The following is a 6448-nucleotide window of genomic DNA, read 5'->3' as shown; positions in this document are numbered from 1 at the left end:
TTTCTGAGTGATAATGATGCTGTGGTTGTGTCAGAAAACAAAAGCCCATAACTTTCAGAGATATATACTGCCATATTTCCCAGGGAAGTGATAAAATGAAAGTAACCCAGGATGAGAGGCTGGGAGCTCAGACGACACAGATTGGCTATATAATAAAAATGGGTCATTAGTGGTTTACTGAGTACACAGTGGTTTACTATACTGCTCTCTCTACTTTGGTGTATGCTTGAGATTTTCTATAATCAATAACTTTTAAAACATAAAGCCCATAACAAGCTGTTTAAAATTCTTTTCAGGTTAGAAATGGCATTGGACTTATGTAATACAGAGCATTTTTTCTTGGAGTTACTACTTGTATCTATTTGGGTCTCAGATATCTCTTTGAAGAAGGATTATTGGGGCAGGAGGCATGGAAAGGGACTTCAGTTTGGCTTGCAATGTTAGTGCCCTGAGGTGCGTCCCCGGTCCCCTCTACCTGGCCGGACTTCTTTTCCTCAAGTTTCAAAATGTATTTTCTGCTCATCCTCCTGTGAGCCCCAAGAGGGCAAGGACTCCTGTGTAGATCTTTAGTTCCCTGGCACCTAGTACACAGGTCTGCACATAATAAGACCTCAATAAATGTTGGTGGGCAAATGCAGGGGGAGGAGGTACCTATAGTTCATCTTCAGTGAAAGAAAAAGAGCAGGAAAATCTGATTTTGACAAGGTGCTGCCATGCTGTGGCTCCACCCATAGTATTCCCACGTGAGCTGTGCAGTTAGGGGAATCTCTCGCAGAGCTTACATTATGGCTTTTTTTAAAAAGAGTTGGATAGCCTTAGCTGGTTTGGTTCAGTGGGTACAGCGTTGGCCTGCGGACAGGAGTAAAGAGAAACTGGTGAAACTATGTTTAATAATATAGTTCACTTAAACCCAATATATCCAAAATATTACTTTGGCTCAGTGGATAGAGCATCGGTCCCAAGTTTGATTCTGTTCAAGGACACATGCCCGGGTTGTGGGCTCGATCCCCAGTAGGGGGCCTGCAGGAGGCAGCCGATCAATGATTCTCTCTCATCATTGGTGTTTCTATCTCTCCCTCTCCCTCTCCCTTCCTCTCTGAAATCAATTAAAAAAAAAACCCACATATTTTTAAAAAGAGTCAGATAGACCCAAATTTTGGGTGTAGCTCCTCTGCTTACTCAGTTCTGCATCTATAAAATGTGGTCATGCTGCCTATGGGGATTAAATAAGATAATAAATGCAGAGTATCTAAAATAGAGAAACACTCAAAAAGGATCTGTTCCCTTAACTTGTTCTTGAAGATCAGGGTTCCGAGGATGTCATGATAATGGAGATAAAGCAAGTAGATTGTGTGGAATAGGCAGGTGTGTGATTAGCTGCCCTGGCATTCTCCATGGGAAAGATCTGGGGTCCTCTCATTTCCTCCTGTTCTCCTTTTTGACACGGGTGCCAGTGTGTCCACTAATTTGGCAGGGTTGCTTTGAATTATGGCCTTTCTCTTCCCACCATCTGCTTTCCCTCCCATGTAAATACTCCATTGTGTATTCTCATTTTTTCCCATTCACGTGATTTGATATGTACCTGTTAGCTCTGCAAACTGGGATTTTTAAATATCTTCCCATCCTTAAAAAATGGTCATTTTCACTGTGTCCCTGTAAAAAAATTAGCTAAAAATTTATTTCCTACAGAAGAAATAAAGTAGTGATAAGATTTAAATCTTGCTAGTAACCAGAGAGTTACTTTATTCCTTACAAAATGAACTTAAAAACTACTTTGTAAATGTCCATTTATGCCATAGCCATTTGCTGTGTTTTACCCCATTTTTTAATTCTTTTCTTAATATATTTTTATTGATTTCAGAGAGGAAGGAAAAGGGAGAGATAGCTAGAAACATCTACGATGAGAGAGAATCATGGATCGGCTGCCTCCTGCAAGTCCTGCACATAACCCGGGCATGTGCCCTTGACCAAAATCAAACCTGGGACCTTCCAGTTCACAGGCCAACACTCTATCCACTGAGCAAAACCGGCCAGGGCAGAAAATTTATCCCATTTTTTAATTGAAAAGAACATTTATACATATATATATGAATATATGTAAGTTAATATGTTACTATGTGTGGATATATATATTGTAAACCATTGGACTTTATTATTTTAAAAATCTGATCACTGGTGCTTAAAAAGGACACTTTAAGACATTTCGTTTATTCTTTCAGGTCACTGGGGCACTGCTGAGTGCAATTTTAAAATACACTAGGGAGGTTTTACTGTGAAAGAAGCGAAAATTATTCAGAACGGTCCATCGTTTTAATTGGGATTTTTAAGAAGTCTGATGAATTAACAGCTGATAAAATTAACAGTTAATTTTGAGCCCCTAACCACCTACAAGCACTTTTTTCAACCCAAGGAGAGATGGAGCTACAAACATGGTTTCAAGTTCTTTACCGTTTAGGATAAGAGGTGCTCATGTACACAACCAACAGAGGAGGGCAGTAACCCAACTTAATCCCGTGATCGGACATGCTTATGGGAGCTTTTGAGGATGTCTAGCTTACCTTAGGGGAGGATCAGGTTACATGTCTAACCAGTAAGAACAGAAGAAGAAGGGGCTCGAGATTAACCATCTTATTAACCACCTCCAAGCTCCTCTCTGCTTCAGGTGGGACTCGAGCTAGGAAGCCCCAGCTCCCTCCCCTGCCAGTCACCTGAGCACTCATTCTTCCCCCGCATCCAGCCATCCCCCCTCCAGCTTCTGTGCGGCTTCTCTCCTAACACATCCAGTCCCATGAACAGAATCACACACCTCAACCAACAACCCCGCTTTCTGTTAATGACCTAGACCCGTGGTCAGCAAACTGCGGCTCGCGAGCCACATGTGGCTCTTTGGCCCCTTGAATGTGGCTCTTCCTAAGCCTTAGGAGTACCCTAATTAACAATGTACCTACCTATATAGTTTAAGTTAAAAAAAATTTGGCTCTCAAAAGAAATTTCAGTCGTTGTACTGTTGATATTTGGCTCTGTTGACTAATGAGTTTGCCAACCACTGACCTAGACCAAGACAGTCCAGGGGAAATATAATGGAAGACAGATGCGAACCACATAAGTAATTGTATGTTTTCTAGTGGCCACATCTAAATAAGTAAAGAGAAGCTGGTGAAAGTATGCTTAATAATATATTGCACTTAAACCCAATATATTCAAAATACTACTTCACTTTATAAGCAATACAAAATTCCTGAGATGTCTTAAAGTCTTTTCATATAAGCGTGTTATATCTGATGTGTGTTTTAAGCTCACAGCATATCTCAATTTGGACTAGCCACCTTACAAGTGTTCACGGCCACATGCGGCCACTAGCCAGTGGCTATGAATTGGACAGCACAGACTCGAGGCTCTCTCAATGAAGTGGTCCCAACTTTTATAAAGACTAGTTAATGCTGGATAAAGGGATCACGGGTGTTTTTAAAAAAATAACTTTGGATTATCTATATTCTTTATTGTTCTCCAATAAACACAAATGGCATGAGTTTATGGATAGGGTGTCCCCAAAAATGTATACACACTTTGAATGATTATAAAGTCAGTGTTTATTAATGTACAGATCATCTTCAACATTTAAAAGAATCTATAGAAATTAATTTTTTTTTTTGTCAGTGCCTGTTTTCAAACTGATGACAGTCTGGTCCAGGCACTGCTGATGATGCGGAGCAATGGAATCGCAAACATCAAGAATCATTTTGTTCAGTATTTGTGTGCCCTAAATCCGTCGAATACTGCTAGTTTTGTACCGTAAACTTTATCTTTTATGCATCCCCATAAAAAAGTCTAGTGGCACTTTCGGATAAATTTTCTTTGTTCAAAGCTTCGTCTGGCTTCACCCATTACTTCAAATCAGTTAAACCTGAAAAGGAGTGAAAACTGAGTTATCAGCTGTTCAAGTGTGTACACATTTTGGGGGGACACCCTATATCTTAAAAAACTTGTGATCTTTAACATCTTTGGCATACCAGGGGAATTTCAATGAATGAATTGTCACACTCATGCTCTAACCCAGCAATTCTCAACCTGTGGGTCGCGACCCCTTTGGCGGTCGAACGACCCTTTCACAGGGTCGCTTAAGACCATCCTGCATATCAGATATTTACATTATGTTAATCAGCTTAACAAAATAACCCACAACCGTCGGACCAACTAGATATTTACATTATGATTCATAACAGTAGCAACATTACAGTTATGAAATAGCAACGAAAATAAATTTATGGTTGGGTCACAACATGAGAAACTGTATTTAAAGGGCCAGAAGGTTGAGAACCACTGCTCTAACGAAAGTTGTTTTTTTAATGGCACACCTGGCGTCAGCATCTGTCCTCATTTCAACATATCTGGCCAGACCTAGCCCCTAACTACTTCACCCTCGCAAATTATTCTCCCTGCTGCCTGCAAGCCACCCACCTCCTCCTTCTGCAGATCACTCGGGCTAAGGTACCAAATGCCCAGAAGGGTTTTCCATATCCTCCCGCTTCTGCACAAACACTAACCCAGGCACATTTTCTTATTTTCCTTTGGTAGATCTGAGGTCACTGGTATATGATTCAGAGAATTCAAATACAAATGATAGAAAAGGGCTCTGTCTTCAGTGCTGCTTCAGAGCATTTTAAGTCAGGCTTGTTATTTGCGTGTACTTAAAATTAGAGACATTCAAAAGCTATTCTATATCCCACTTGGTTTTCTTTTAGTTAAAAAAAAAAAATTGGCCTATCAGTTGTCTGCAAGAATCAACAACTAATTTTTAATCAGAAAGCACATTTTTCACCTCAAAGGTTATGATTAAAATAATGTCTTTAGAGTTTAAATACAGAAGCAGTTTAGTCACCACAAAATGTGAACACGAAGCACAGACAGCTTAAGCAGTTAAATGGGCTTGAATTAGGGAACCTTAGATTTTTTAATTCTTGGTACAGTTTGGTTTCGGGTTGCGCTGTTTGCCACTCTCATGACAGGTTTGCCCTATTCTTCCAGGCTTTGAAAGGTGGCATGTGGAACCCTAAACTGGGGGAGTTTCAACACCTGGATTTCAGTCCTCGCTGCCAGATGCCAACCAGCTGTATGACCTTGGATGTGGTCCACCCCCTCCTCACTCCCGGTCCCCCATCCCCTACTAGTCTCAGCCTCCCAGGCTGTACAAGGGGAGTTAACGTCATGGTGTTTTCTCGGGCTGCATCCAGCATGACCATTCCTGACCTTTGTGCTAATCTTCCTCCATCCCATTATCCCCCGAACAAATGCTGCCTCATGCATCTCCTCTTCCTAAATGAGAAGATGGCTGGCAGTACAGCAGCGACATGGGAAAGGAAGGCTGCTTAAGAGAGAGGGAGAAACCCTGAAATGAGTCACCTTTCAAGAATTTACCATCCTCTGGTGTCTGGGTGCTTGGTCATGGTGTTAAATCAATTCCTGCAATGAGACTGGCTCTTAGGACCTGGCATTTGTTATGTCTACTGTTATGTCTACTATTCCTGGATGATGTTGACACTAGACACCCCTCTCTCTTAAGAGCCAGTTGTTGGTACCAAGCAACACTGCAGTTATACCTCAAACAGACATCAGCAGCCACATTAATCGACTTTAGCAAAACCTAGAGAAAAATCAGATCAGAATCACAGAGAGTTTTAATTGGGTCTTTGCACCAGCTTCTGATAAGTTAGAGAAAATAAATTGTACAGCTCCCTAAATTTCCCGCTTACCCTCCCCATGAGCCTAAAATCTAGCCTGCTGCCAAAATTACTCCCTGCCCCTTAGGGCTGGGGAAAGCCTGCCTTCCCCACATTCCCTCACCCAGGCCCAAGCCAGGGGGCCGCGGGCGAGACTGGTCCATGCTGCTCCCTCCGGCCTGATTCTTCGTGCTGCCATTTTGAATGAACACGGGTTTCCTCTGCAAGGGACGCCTGGTCTAGTCAGGCTTGGAACCCAGTAGCCTCACACCCTGCCGGGAAGCCTGCCACGTCCTCATTCAAGACGCTTGCAAGCCAGAATTCAACAGCAAACCCCGGAGCCCGTCTTATTGAGCAGAACCCTGACTCGGTTTTGCATCACAGCACGGAACAGCTTCCTTAGGTGCACTTGGAGTTAATGGACCTATTTAACCCTTAAACCCGAGTTCTCGTCTCTTCCCTAAAGTTCAAGCTCCTGCTTTGCAGACCACACTCATCTCAGACCTCACGAGTGATGTCACCCACGATCGGCGCCCCGACAGACAAGAGAACCCGTGTCGCCAAGGCTAACTGAAGCGGATAATCATCTCGGAATGTCTGAGTGCCTTTTACGGATCAGTGCACCCCCCGCCCAGCGCCATCCGTTAACCTGCCCGACACCCTTCCCCACAAGAACCCCGCCCCCCCGCCCCCACCCCCGGGTGTGGCTGGAAGGCAAGTCGTGTGAAGTC

Source organism: Myotis davidii, unplaced genomic scaffold (genome assembly GCF_000327345.1).
Source record: "Myotis davidii unplaced genomic scaffold, ASM32734v1 scaffold168, whole genome shotgun sequence".
NCBI classification, from domain to species: Eukaryota; Metazoa; Chordata; class Mammalia; order Chiroptera; family Vespertilionidae; genus Myotis; species Myotis davidii.
Note: the sequence above shows the minus strand (reverse complement) of the source record.